This window comes from Centroberyx affinis, unplaced genomic scaffold (genome assembly GCF_046629955.1).
Source record: "Centroberyx affinis isolate AG114_WGS23_722 - 3 ecotype Tasmania unplaced genomic scaffold, CSIRO-AGI_Caff_v1 ptg001720l_1, whole genome shotgun sequence".
In the NCBI taxonomy this organism is placed as follows: Eukaryota; Metazoa; Chordata; class Actinopteri; order Beryciformes; family Berycidae; genus Centroberyx; species Centroberyx affinis.
In genome coordinates, this window is record NW_027280128.1 from 72495 (window position 1) to 86624 (window position 14130).

General features: G+C 45.3%; 7 non-coding genes across 7 annotated transcripts; 3 read left to right on the forward strand and 4 right to left on the reverse strand.

Annotated features, from left to right (window-relative positions):
* Positions 1-11368: 11368 nt before the first annotated feature.
* On the reverse strand, positions 11369-11440 carry trnae-cuc (transfer RNA glutamic acid (anticodon CUC)). Its single transcript has one exon. It is a non-coding gene; the product is annotated as a tRNA-Glu (tRNA).
* A 185-nt stretch (positions 11441-11625) lies between these two features.
* Positions 11626-11714, forward strand: trnay-gua (transfer RNA tyrosine (anticodon GUA)). Its single transcript is given in 2 exon segments — positions 11626-11662; positions 11679-11714. It is a non-coding gene; the product is annotated as a tRNA-Tyr (tRNA).
* A 397-nt stretch (positions 11715-12111) lies between these two features.
* trnae-uuc (transfer RNA glutamic acid (anticodon UUC)) lies at positions 12112-12183 on the reverse strand. Its single transcript has one exon. It is a non-coding gene; the product is annotated as a tRNA-Glu (tRNA).
* A 182-nt stretch (positions 12184-12365) lies between these two features.
* On the forward strand, positions 12366-12454 carry trnay-gua (transfer RNA tyrosine (anticodon GUA)). Its single transcript is given in 2 exon segments — positions 12366-12402; positions 12419-12454. It is a non-coding gene; the product is annotated as a tRNA-Tyr (tRNA).
* Positions 12455-13272: 818 nt separating this feature from the next.
* Positions 13273-13344, reverse strand: trnae-cuc (transfer RNA glutamic acid (anticodon CUC)). Its single transcript has one exon. It is a non-coding gene; the product is annotated as a tRNA-Glu (tRNA).
* Positions 13345-13529: 185 nt separating this feature from the next.
* trnay-gua (transfer RNA tyrosine (anticodon GUA)) lies at positions 13530-13618 on the forward strand. Its single transcript is given in 2 exon segments — positions 13530-13566; positions 13583-13618. It is a non-coding gene; the product is annotated as a tRNA-Tyr (tRNA).
* A 397-nt stretch (positions 13619-14015) lies between these two features.
* trnae-uuc (transfer RNA glutamic acid (anticodon UUC)) lies at positions 14016-14087 on the reverse strand. The gene has a single exon. It is a non-coding gene; the product is annotated as a tRNA-Glu (tRNA).
* Between the last annotated feature and the right edge of the window lie 43 nt (positions 14088-14130).

Sequence of the window (14130 nt, forward strand, 5' to 3'; positions counted from 1 at the left end):
AATAAATGAATTGAAATGATTAAAACAATTTACATTTAGGCTACATTTACATTCACATGACATTTTCTCAATAAATTTTTCGAATAAACTAAACATCTTTCATCTCTTTCTGCCTCTCGTCTGTCTCTTTCTGCTGCTCTCTCTGCTTCCCTCTCGAGAAAGTCAAGGACCGGATCCACCTTCCTCTTCTTGGCCGGCCCTGGCTGTGGTTCTGGTTCTCCTTCTCCCTCTGCCTCTGGCTCTGCCTCTGGCTCTGCCTCTGGCTCTTCCTCTGGAACTGGGTCCCTGGAAGTGGTTCCCCCCTTATTGGCCCACAGACTGGCTCCTATATGTTTTGGTCTAATTGAAGGCTTATCGCCTAGGATCTCATCATGATGGGAACACTTCCAGGAAGCCACAGTTTCCTCCCCTCCTCCGTCCGATGCCAGTTGGTGGCTTCACAAGGTCCTATGAACAATATCTTTACTAAATAATAATAATAAACTTTATTTGTGGGCTATAACACCTTTCTTAAAACAGAGTTTGGGTGCTTTACAGAAAGCTTTAAGCTTTACATAAAACTGGTATTATGAGAAGCTAAACCTAATCTGATCTTAAAAAGTAGGCTATAAAAGTGATAACTGAAACACTTGTCACAGACTCTTAATAATATTCAGCAAACCTTGTATATGCGTTTGAGGTTTTCCCATTTCCTTGCAGCTTTGGCCGGGTCCGCAATGCCCTTTAGCCCCCATCTCTTGTAGTATAACCCTATAACAGAGACAGTGATCATCTACTGAGCCTATTTGACTTATCACAGTCATTTGTTGCTGGGCGTTTCAGATAATCAGCCAGTACAGTTAGTCAAGTTGTTAATCGGTCTGGTATGATCAGCCAAACTTACTCCCATCCATGTTGAGCCGCATTTCTCTTTCCATTGAAGAGATGTGCCTTCTCTTTACGGAGACGCACCATCTTTTCAATATCTTCATCTGTCCCTGACAAAGCCAACCAGATTATGTATCACTAGCTGACATAAGAAAAAAGTAGCCGCTAAAGTAGCAGAAAAAGTAGCCGCTCTAAAGTAGCTAAACTAAAAGTAACGTTAGCCTGATGCATAGAATATTAATCACCAACGGTCAACGGTCAGAAAACGCTTAATATGGCAACATCGTTGAATAAATATGCATCAGAGTTTTGTGTGCGGCTAACGTTACTTTCCGCTTTAGTTACTTTCACACAGCCAGCACTTTGCCAATCCAGGTGTGCGGTTTCCTTCACCTTTTTGACAAAAAGTATGTTACAATAAGCTATGTACCGTATAACTTGCTTCCAATTATAGCTAAGTTAGTTAGAGACTAAACAAATGGCCTTAACGTTAGCGTTAACTAACACTAACTCAAGCGTTAACACAACTTGCACTTATAATTCATTATGAATTAACTTAGTAGTTAAAAGAAAACATCTTTAGAATAGCTTGCATCTTTTGGGTACCAAAAAAGCTTACTTACATTTGTAGACGAGGTTTGGTGAAGTCGATGCCATCTTTATGAAGCCAGAAGGGTTATAACTGTGTTGCTTGGCAACGACCAGGTACGACAGACTCGCAATGCATTTTGGTATACTTTCGCCGTTTTAGTGACCAGCCTTGTTCACTAGATATTACAGTGCATTGTGGGAAATGTGTAGTGCCCTCAAAATCATTCCACAATATCATTTTGCGATTCGGACACTAACAAAAAATGTCTGACGTACGTATGAGTGCCCTAAAACATAGATAGTGATCCATTCCGGCCACAGCCCTGGATTGCAGACCATGGTTGCGCCTCCTGCCTCCACTATCCCTTCAGAGACTCTGACAGGTGAGCATAACTTGCTGGCAGGCTAAGCTTTGCTAGCCCTACCACTGCATTGCATGGCTTCTTACATAGCTTTGGAAAATATGCTTACATGTGTTAGTGTCCATGTTTGTACTGATATGTACTTTTTCTGTAATTTGATGTCATACCATTTTTTTTAACACAGTAACAATTTTAGTCATACTTTTGATTGTTATGGGGTTTCCATGAATACTGTAAGTTCACATTTCAGAGATCAAAACCCTCTCAGTGAAATGCTGCTGTCAGATATGTAATTGTGATATTCTTTCAAAAGGGCAAGGTCCACCACCATACAACATTATTCCTGCACAAGATGGAGGCCATCTGCACAGCCAGTCCTACCTGACCCTACTGAACACTAACCCAGCTTTGGAGGCCACATCTTGTGTCTATCTTTGCACACTCAAATTCATGCAAAATCCATTATTCAGTCTTACCTGGCACTGTAAATATTACGTTTGAGAATTTCTTTTTTTTTAGTATGACAAATTCATTGTTTTTTCTTTACGAAAATCTCCCCAATTTCGGTTTTGTAAGTGTTATTTTGGAATAAAAATAAGATCCTATACCCTGAAATGTCATCTTTCATGCATAATCAGATTTACTGAAATCACGGTGGGGGTATTGTGTGTGGTTTATGCTGTGATTGTAAATGAAAGGCAGATATAAATGTCCTCATTTATTACAAGTAAAACCAAACATGAAACGAATGCAAAAAAAATGTACATAAAATGTGCAAATGCAGTAAGAAAGCAATTCTAATTGCAGTGAAATTATATTGTATAAACCAAATTGCAGTACAGTAATTGTTCTGACTCCTGTCAGTGACTGAAAAGGTTAAGTTCCCCCTGGTGGTGATTTTGAGTTACTGCGGCTTTAAGGACCAGGCACGTTCAGTGTTCATGCATAAGCTACAAGTGCTCCACCACAGAGAGTTGGTTGTCTGAGTCTTGGAGTGGAACCAACAGTGAATATGGATGCAAATGATTATTTTAGTTGTTTCGTGGCACTGTGATCTTGAAGATGGTGTTTGAGACATTTATTTAAGTCACGAAAACCATGCTAACTATGCTGATGCTAATCGCGAAGCTAACTGTTAGCAAGAGGCTAGTTTAGCTGCTATGGCTAATTCAGTCCATTGTCAAACCTTGTTCGTGTTATATGCTATGTTTATGTGTGAACCAGTATTGCTGTTTACTGTGTTTACGCTGTTACTTACCTGTGGAAGCCTACTGTAAAAAATATGTGTTTGCCTTATTTAATAGTGTGATGTACTTACCTGATTTATAACCTGAAAAGGAAGAAGGAAAGTGTGACCAGTGTTGTTGTATATATTTAATTTCAAATTGTAACATTGTGTATATTTCATTGTGTTGCAGTTTTACAAAAAGTACTGAGAAGATTCAGTAAAGCAACTTCAGTCAAATCTACTGGGTTTCTCAAGTTTGTTCGCTATCTGTCAGCCAGGACAGAATAGTAAAATGTTGACCACTCGGCGAGAAAAGGCAATAGAACAACTCTGCCCTGCAAAGGCAAAAGACCTTAACTCGCCAGAGTGTAGAACTGAGAAAAATGACTTTAAAGTTTTTTTGTTGTCCAGCCAAATTAATTGTAGGCAGATTATTGGAAATGTGGCAATTCTTTGTTTTTTTAATGAAGTTATTTATCTACATAAAAATTTGGGGCTCAAACTTGACCTTTGACCCTTATTTGGAAGTTACTGTACTCTGCCTTTGCATTGTCTGCAAAATAATAAGGGATCATGCCACGGCAAAAGGCATTAACTTCCATTTGATCGCTCACTTGGTTGGATTTAACTTCTCAGTGGACGTTGTTTGCGTCCAATGGATTTTTTTTATCAGGTTACAAGAAAAGGTAGACTATCTATTTAATTGTGAATTGTTGTACTGCTGAGCGTGTGTGTGTGTGATTAGGCTACTTAGGAGGTGTGTCTTGTGTCTATGCGAGCCCTAACCCACTCGCACTATTTCCTTGGCTGTCAGTGTCAGGCTGTCACAGGCTGGCACTGACTAGCCTGCATGACACGAAAAACGCATTCATTGCATATGATTTACAATTACTTATAGCTGGCAAGCCATCTAGTTATTGATTGTTCCCAATGCTTTGTTTGCATTCTGATCGCATATGGGAGCAGTTTGGTTTTGTTTGTCAAGTAGTTAGCCTAAGCTAGCTAACGCTAGCTAGCGCTAGCTAGTAAAAACAACCACTGCAACACTATTTGCTTTACACTATATTCAAGCTACTGTGCGTGTGTCAGAAATGCTTCGATGACAGATATTAATACATAGGTATAACACCGTAACTCCAGCGCGGTAAACAGTAACTTCACTTGATGCGCAGCAAAACAAAAGCAGAGTACCTTAACTCCTACCTTAACTCTGAACTGAACGGAACTGAGTGTTCCAGAGTGAGGCGAAACAAAGACAAAGAACCGTAACTGATGTTACGGGATTCTGCCTTGGCTTTTCTAGGGCTTTTGGAAGTTACGGCAAAGACAACCTACTATTTTCTACAAAAAACAACAAAATTGACTCAAGATATTTGTCCACATGATAAAGCAGATCTTTAATGTTCCAAAAATCACAATAACTCATTTTCGACCAAAATTGAAGTTAAGGCCTTTTGCCTTTGCACGGCAGAACTGTAAGCAGCACGCAGAAACATTGCAACATGAGCAACCACGAGGAACGTCGGTCTCAGCTGGAGACGAGGTCTCGAGTCTCAGCTTCACACAAATCCTCCAGAACGTCAGCCCGGACATCAGTCAGCGCTGCTGCGACAAGGGCCAGAGCTAAGGCTGAAGCCGCAAAAATTAAAGTATCCTTTGCAGAAAAGGAGGCAGCCATGATGAAAGAAAAGGCTTCAATAGAGGCAAGTCTTCACGTGTTAAAACAAGAAAAAGAAGCAACTGCAGCTTCAAAAGAGGCAGCAATATATGAAGAAGCAGCGGCAGCCGAATGTAAGGAAGAACGCTCTCTTGGTGAGTTACAGAATTTAGCTCTTGAAGATCCAATAGAACGCACCAAAGACTATATAGAAACGCAGCCATTTGATACACATGCTCCACAAGATTCACTGCATGGGTCCTTTAAGGAGGAGCACAAACCCATTGCTGGAAGAGGCTATGCACCTCCCCCTGCCCCAAAGGTATTTTTGCCAAAGCAGAAATACTCACCCATTACTCCTGACACTCAAAAGAAACATACAGCAGCTACTCCTCCAGCCTCTCATCCAGCCCAGTGTAACAACTACTCACCTTCAACACCTCAAACCCCTGACCTAGCCCAGTATCTCATGAGAAGAGAGATGGTGAGCTCTGGACTCCTTGCCTTTGATGATAGCCCAGAAAATTACTGGGCATGGAAAGCGTCTTTCCTAGCAGCCACAAGGGAGCTAAACCTATCTGATCAGGAAGAGCTCAACCTATTGGTCAAATGGCTGGGGCCCGAGTCATCATCTCAAGCCAAGCGGATAAGGTCAGTACATGTAAATAATCCTCGAGCAGGTGCTTTTATGGTATGGGAGCGCTTGGAGGAAACATACGGAAGCCCAGAGGTGATCGAAAGTGCGCTACTGAAAAAACTAGATACTTTCCCACCTATTTCTAACAAGGACACACACAAGCTCAGGGAGTTAGGTGAGTTGTTAAAAGAGCTAGAAGCTGCAAAGGCTGAGGGATTCTTGCCTGGACTCATGTTTCTAGACACAGCTAGAGGTGTGAATCCAATAGTCGAAAAGCTTCCCTTCTCACTGCGGGAACGCTGGATCACACAGGGATCCAAATATAAGAAGGATTATCGTGTCCCTTTCCCACCCTTCAGCTTTTTCGTAGACTTTGTAGGTTCCCAGGCTAAGACCCGCAACGACCCCAGTTTTGCATTTAACCTTTTCTCTACCCCCAGCCAACTCAAGGGTGAAAAAGCACCAAACTACTTCCGAAAATCAGCTGTAACAGTTAGGAAAACTGATGTTACTGCCACAGTTAGTGCATCTCAGAACAGCACAGCTGTGAAGAAAAATGAACCGGACAAACAGTGTCCTATACATAACAAACCTCATCCGTTGTCAAAATGCCGTGGGTTCCGAGGAAAACATCTTGATGAGAGGAAAACATACTTAAAGGAGAATTCAATCTGCTTTCGATGTTGTGCAAGCACCAAGCATATGGCTAGAGATTGCAAGACTACACTTAAATGCATAGAGTGTGACAGCGACAAACATACCTCAGCTATGCATCCTGGTCCAGCTCCATGGTCGTTTGGTGGGCAGGCTGAACACTCACCTGAGGACAAGCAAAGCGGGGAGAGTGAAGATCTTTCACCCCCTATAGTCACTTCCAAGTGCACCGAGATATGCGGTGGCGCCCCCAAGCCCAGATCCTGTTCAAAAATCTGCTTGGTCAAGGTTTCCCACGCCGACCATCCAAGTAAGTCTCACAGGGTGTACGCAGTACTAGATGACCAAAGCAACCAGTCTTTAGTAAAATCAGAGTTCTTCAATCTATTGGACATTAACAGCAGTGCATCCCCCTACACACTAAAAACATGCTCCGGCACGGTGGAGACTGCAGGGAGGAAAGCGAGTAACATCATAGTGGAATCACTTGATGGGAAAACCAAGGTGACACTTCCCACCTTGTTGGAGTGTAACTACCTGCCTGACGATAGATCAGAGATCCCAACTCCTGAGTGCACCCAATATTTTCCTCACCTCAGACCAGTGGCTGATGGGATTCCTCCGCTTGACCCCAGTGCTCCCATCTTGCTGCTGCTAGGCAGGGATATTTTGAGCTTGCACAAGGTACGTGAACAGCGTAATGGGCCTCACAACTCACCATACGCTCAGCGTCTTGACCTTGGCTGGGTCATAGTTGGGGAGTTATGCTTAGGTGGTGCTCACCAGACAGAGGAAGTCAACGCCTACAAGACACATGTCCTTCAAAATGGACGCTCTTCTTTCCTTAAGCCATGCACCAACAACATCCATATAAAGGAGAGGTTTAAAGGTCCGACTCAGTGTGGTCTTCAAACGCCGTCACACAGTGAAGAGATCTTTCAAGAGACGTGTCGAGATGGTCTGGGGAAAAATGTGTTTCAGAAAACACCTGAGGATGACAAACCAGCCATGTCAGTTGATGACAACAATTTTCTCAGAATTATGGACAATGAAGTATACATAGACGACGAAAACCACTGGGTGGCACCGCTACCTTTTCGTTCACCTCGCAGGCCCCTTCCTAATAATAGAGAACAGGCCTCCCAGAGACTCCTCTCTCTCCAGCGCTCATTCAGAAGGAGACCTGACATGAAAGAGCACTTCTTTGACTTTATGCAGAAAGTCATTGACAACCACCAGGCAGAACCAGCTCCTCGACTACAGCCAGGGCAGGAGTGTTGGTATTTGCCAACTTTTGGAGTATACCACCCCCAGAAGCCTGGAAAAATGAGAGTTGTTTTTGATTCCAGCGCGGAGTACAAAGGAACATCACTGAATGATACGCTTCTCAGTGGACCCAACCTCAACAACACTCTAGTTGGTGTTCTACTAAGGTTCAGGAGAGAACAAATAGCTGTCACAGCCGATGTGGAACAGATGTTCTATGGGTTCAAGGTCAGAGAGGACCACCGCCATTTCCTTCGGTTTCTGTGGTACAAAGATAATGATCCAGACAAGGAGATCATTGACTACTGGATGACTGTGCACGTGTTCGGGAACAGCCTGTCCCCAGCTGTAGCAACATATGGGATGAGGAAAGCTGCAGAACATGGAGAGACTGAACACGGTACAGATGCAAAGCATTTCATCTTCAGAAATTTTTATGTCGACGATGGACTCGCCTCAGTGGCCAAGGAGGTTGAAGCTATCAATCTTCTGCAGCGAGCCAAGGCCCTGCTGGCTGAGTCCAACTTAAGACTTCACAAGATAGCTTCGAATAGCCCAAGGGTCATGGAGGCTTTTCCTGTGGAAAAACGAGCAAGTGACTTCAAAGATCTAGAATTGGGAGCTGACCCCTTGCCCCTGCAGAGGAGTCTGGGTTTAAGCTGGGAACTCCAGACTGACAGTTTCACCTTCAGAGTATCAAGAGATGTTAAACCATTCACTCGGAGAGGCATGCTGTCCACGGTAAATAGTCTTTATGATCCCCTTGGATTCGCTTCACCCATCACGATCCAAGGCAAAGCATTGGTGAGAGACGTTTCCTCAGATCAGTACGAGTGGGACACACCTCTTCCACTGGAGAAAGAGACACAGTGGAAGGCATGGACCAACTCCATAACTGAGCTTGAACAGGTTTGCATTCAGAGAGCATACATTCCGGTTTCTATGTCATGTTGTAAATGGATAGAACTATGTGTGTTTGCAGACGCTTCGACTTTGGCGATAGCTGCTGTAGCCTACCTGCGTGCCTTGGATTCTGAAGGAAGATGGCATGTAGGGTTTGTAATGGGAAAATCAAAGCTTGCTCCTTACCCCATGCACACTGTACCTCGCCTGGAGTTGTGCGCAGCAGTCTTGGCGGTCGAGCTGGCAGAAGTGCTCCAATCTGAAATAGATATAGAGTTGCAAGCAGTCAGGTTCTTCACAGACAGTCGCATCGTGCTGGGCTACATCCACAACAGTTCACGAAGGTTCTATACCTATGTAGCTAACCGAGTAGCTCGCATTCGAGGCTCCACTGAACCAAAACAGTGGCAGTATGTGCTGACTGACCAAAACCCTGCAGATCAGGGAACCAGGCCAATTCCGGCAGCTCACCTGGTCTCATCCAGTTGGTTGCTTGGCCCTCCTTTTCTCAGTCAGCTGAGTCCAAGACAGGATGATGAAGCAGAATCATTCGAGCTTGTGCAACCGGATGCAGATAAAGACGTTCGGCCCCAAGTCACCTGTCTCGTAACCAAGATCTCAGAGCAGTGTTTTGGAGCATCAAGGTTTGAACGCTTCTCTGTTTGGAAGAGTCTAGTAAGAGGCATGGCAAGTCTCGTTCATGTAGCCAAGTCATTCTCCAGAGAGAGTAAGACTGATAGATGTAAGGGGTGGCATCAATGTAGTCAGCCGCTCACCACAGAGCGTTCTCAAGCGAAGATGGATATCTTCAAGGCTGTGCAGGAGGATGTGTATAAAGAGGAGCTGAAATGCTTAACTCAGGGTACCAAAGTGCACTGCCAAAGTCCCCTTGCAAAGCTGGATCCCTTCATTGACAAGAGCGGATTGATTAGAGTTGGAGGTCGGATACACAGGGCAGATTTGGAAGACCAAGAGAAACATCCACTCATCCTACCAGCTGGCCATCATGTGACCACTCTCCTGGTCCGACACTATCATGATAAAGTAGCCCACCAAGGTCGCCACTTCACAGAGGGTGCATTGCGCACCGCTGGTGTCTGGATAGTAGGAGGGAGGAGACTCACCTCTAGCATCATATTCAAATGCGTCATCTGTAAGAAGTTGAGAGGCAAGAGAGAAGTTCAAAAGATGTCTGACCTGCCGGCTGACAGGTTGGCAACAGACCCGCCTTTTACTCATGTAGGGCTTGACGTATTTGGCCCATGGAGTGTCACCACCCGGCGGACACGAGGTGGAGCTGCTGAGAGCAAGAGGTGGGCGGTCATTTTTGCTTGTCTAAGTACAAGAGCTGTGCACCTTGAAGTTATCGAATCCATGTCGACCTCGAGCTTCATCAACGCCTTGAGGCGCTTTCTATCCATACGTGGACCTGTCAAACTCCTAAGGTCGGATAGAGGCACGAATTTCATCGGTGCATGTAGAGAACTTCAAGTAAACACAGACGACCCTGAGATCAAGAACTACCTGCAGGAGCAGGGATGTACGTGGACCTTTAATGCTCCCCACTCCTCACACATGGGAGGAGCTTGGGAGAGGCTAATAGGAGTGGCAAGACGCATCCTGGATGGACTGCTAGTAGAGGATGGTGCTATCAGATTGTCTCATGAAGTCCTATCAACCTTGATGGCTGAGGTTATGGCTATCATGAATGCTCGACCTCTGGTCCCAATCTCATACGATGCTGAGGTACCTGAAATGCTCTCACCTGCCACTCTGCTCACCCAGAAGGCGAGTGTTACTCCTGCACCCCGGGGAGACTTCGAATTAGATCATCTATGCAAGGTACAGTGGCGCCAGGTTCAGAGCTTGGCAGACTCCTTCTGGAAAAGGTGGAGATTGGAGTACCTGGCAACACTTCAATCACGCAGGAAGTGGACCTCAGAGAAGCCTGACCTCCAGGAAGGTGACATTGTTTTGATAAAGGACGTTCAAGCAAAACGTAACGAGTGGCCTCTTGGACGGATAGTTAAGGCCATTGCCAGCTCGGACGGCAAGGTCCGTAAGGTCATAGTGAAGACTCTTAGCCAAGGGGTAATTAAGGAGTATCTTAGACCCATTAGTGATGTTATTTTACTTATGCCACAGAAGAAGGTGTAAATAGTGGTATAACATGTTTATACCAAGCGGGGAGTGTTCTGACTCCTGTCAGTGACTGAAAAGGTTAAGTTCCCCCTGGTGGTGATTTTGAGTTACTGCGGCTTTAAGGACCAGGCACTTTCAGTGTTCATGCATAAGCTACAAGTGCTCCACCACAGAGAGTTGGTTGTCTGAGTCTTGGAGTGGAACCAACAGTGAGTATGGATGCAAATGATTATTTTAGTTGTTTCGTGGCACTGTGATCTTGAAGATGGTGTTTGAGACATTTATTTAAGTCACGAAAACCATGCTAACTATGCTGATGCTAATCGCGAAGCTAACTGTTAGCAAGAGGCTAGTTTAGCTGCTATGGCTAATTCAGTCCATTGTCAAACCTTGTTCGTGTTATATGCTATGTTTATGTGTGAACCAGTATTGCTGTTTACTGTGTTTACGCTGTTACTTACCTGTGGAAGCATACTGTAAAAAATATGTGTTTGCCTTATTTAATAGTGTGATGTACTTACCTGATTTATAACCTGAAAAGGAAGAAGGAAAGTGTGACCAGTGTTGTTGTATATATTTAATTTCAAATTGTAACATTGTGTATATTTCATTGTGTTGCAGTTTTACAAAAAGTACTGAGAAGATTCAGTAAAGCAACTTCAGTCAAATCTACTGGGTTTCTCAAGTTTGTTCGCTATCTGTCAGCCAGGACAGAATAGTAATCTTGCATAGTAGTAGTGCAGAACAGCAATTATTGTAATTACACCCAACTGTAAACAAAACGTACATATTGTCCATGTGGATCAGGATACTTATCACGAATTCTCCAGGCGCGGCAACTGGGAATCACAAGCCTGTGTCTATGTCCAAGTGTTCAATACTGCCACACAACAAACTGTCTATAGGCTGCATATCGAAATTGTTGTCTTCCCCTGGGTTAGGAAGGTCAACAACGGCCCGGATGACATCCCATATCTTCCTGGCGAGGCGCAAAATCTAAACATGTATGTGAGGAGCGTTGGACAAAGTGATCTTACACTGTCGGTGACTTAACAATAGCTTTCCCTGACCGGGAATCGAACCCGGGCCGCGGCGGTGAGAGCGCCGAATCCTGACCACTAGACCATCAGGGAACTTTCTGGGTGCGTGTGTTCTTCGGATCAAGATTCACATTTTCTGTCAAATGTGCAGACATACTTTGGACTGAAGCCAACAGCTGACAGGCTGGCACTACATTTGCTCAGAAAAACCAAAGCTTATCCATAGTTGGGGCAAACGTGAGTGGTAGAGCGCAAGGTGTGTCTTTTTTCCCCTCAACCCTTCGATAGCTCAGCTGGTAGAGCGGAGGACTGTAGGTTGACAGTGGCAGTTATCCTTAGGTCGCTGGTTCAATTCCGGCTCGAAGGAGGTGCTTTTTCTTTTTTAGTCACATTACGTTAAACGTGATTGTCATCAGAAATATCTCTTTCTTCCGACCAAACATTTCCCTTTCTCTGCTGACACACAGGCTTTTAAAGTAAGTTGCGGGAGCTCTACTGGTTTCCCTTTTTCCTTGTGCCCATCGTGACACTGTCACTTTTTGGTGAAGTCACCTGGTGCAGTTTTGGTCGGAATGAAAACAGGCGTAGTCTCACGCTCCAGACTGTGTATGTTTTCATTCTCAGGCTCCATGGCACATAATCGTCCAAACCCTGCTTTAAGAGAGCTGTTGCTCTTCAGCACCGGATGGGTACGACTGGTGAGGAGCATCAGACAAAGCGATGAGGCTCGGTGACCTTACGCTGTCGGTGACGTAAGAATAGCTTTCCCTGACCGGGAATCGAACCCGGGCCGCGGCGGTGAAAGCGCCGAATCCTGACCACTAGACCATCAGGGACCTTTCCGGGTGTCTCTTCTTCAGATCGAGATTCATATTTTCTGTCAAATGTGCAGAGATGCTTTGGACTGAGGCGAACAGCTGACAGGGTGGCGCTACATTAGTTCTGAAAAACCAAAGCTTATCCGTATTATGGGGCAAACGTGAGCGGTGGAGCGCAAGGTGTGTGGTTCTTCCTGGTCCCTTCGATAGCTCAGCTGGTAGAGCGGAGGACTGTAGGTTGACAGTGGCAGTTATCCTTAGGTCGCTGGTTCAATTCCGGCTCGAAGGAGTTGCTTTTTCTTTTTTAGTCACATTACGTTAAATGTGATTGTCATCAGAAGTATCTCTTTCTTCCGACCAAACATTTCCCTTTCTCTGCTGACAAGCAGGCTTTTAAAGTAAGTTGCGGGAGCTGTACTTGTTTCCCTTTTTCCTTGTGCCCATCGTGACACTATTGCTTTTGGTCCGGTACGCAAGTGGTCACCAGGACAAAACTTGACGTTCTTTGGCCTGACACGATCAAATCTGAACTCAGATGGTGACAGGGAGAGAGCACTTAATCCTGACCACCACTCCACTACGGCACAGGGCACTCCTAGACCCTTTGCCGCTTGCAAGTTTTTTTCATTTCTGTCAAAGCCCCCAACAAGCTTACTACGATGGCTCGGCCAGGAGCACAGAGGTGTTTTTGCAAAGTGTCTTATCATTTAGTTGGGATCCAACCGCTTACAATCACCAGTGGCTTCCTTTCCGGTACAAACTCTCTTCGATCTGCAAGAAAAGCTTGAAGGCGGCGGTGGGCAACCATGCGCCATGGAGGGCCAAGCGTACGCAGGTTTTCATTGCGACCACGCAATTCAGCAGGTGACTTCCCTGATGCCTTCCTCCTCTCTGGCCGCACGTGTGCTAGTCACTGACATCATGTGGTGTAGCGTTTGGTTGGAACGAAAACATGCATAGTCTCACGCTCCATGGCACATAATTGTCCGGCCCCTGCTTGAAGGGAGCTGTTGCTCTTTGACACAGGACTGGTAAGAGTGGTGAGGAGCGTTGGACAAAGTGATGAGGCGCTAGTGATCTTACACTGTCGGTGACTTAACAATAGCTTTCCCTGACCGGGAATCGAACCCGGGCCGCGGCGGTGAGAGCGCCGAATCCTGACCACTAGACCATCAGGGAACTTTCTGGGTGCGTGTGTTCTTCGGATCAAGATTCACATTTTCTGTCAAATGTGCAGACATACTTTGGACTGAAGCCAACAGCTGACAGGCTGGCACTACATTTGCTCAGAAAAACCAAAGCTTATCCATAGTTGGGGCAAACGTGAGTGGTAGAGCGCAAGGTGTGTCTTTTGTCCCCTCAACCCTTCGATAGCTCAGCTGGTAGAGCGGAGGACTGTAGGTTGACAGTGGCAGTTATCCTTAGGTCGCTGGTTCAATTCCGGCTCGAAGGAGGTGCTTTTTCTTTTTTAGTCACATTACGTTAAACGTGATTGTCATCAGAAATATCTCTTTCTTCCGACCAAACATTTCCCTTTCTCTGCTGACACACAGGCTTTTAAAGTAAGTTGCGGGAGCTCTACTGGTTTCCCTTTTTCCTTGTGCCCATCGTGACACTGTCACTTTTTGGTGAAGTCACCTGGTGCAGTTTTGGTCGGAATGAAAACAGGCATAGTCTCACGCTCCAGACTGTGTATGTTTTCATTCTCAGGCTCCATGGCACATAATCGTCCAAACCCTGCTTTAAGAGAGCTGTTGCTCTTCAGCACCGGATGGGTACGACTGGTGAGGAGCATCAGACAAAGCGATGAGGCTCGGTGACCTTACGCTGTCGGTGACGTAAGAATAGCTTTCCCTGACCGGGAATCGAACCCGGGCCGCGGCGGTGAAAGCGCCGAATCCTGACCACTAGACCATCAGGGACCTTTCCGGGTGTCTCTTCTTCAGATCGAGATTCATATTTTCT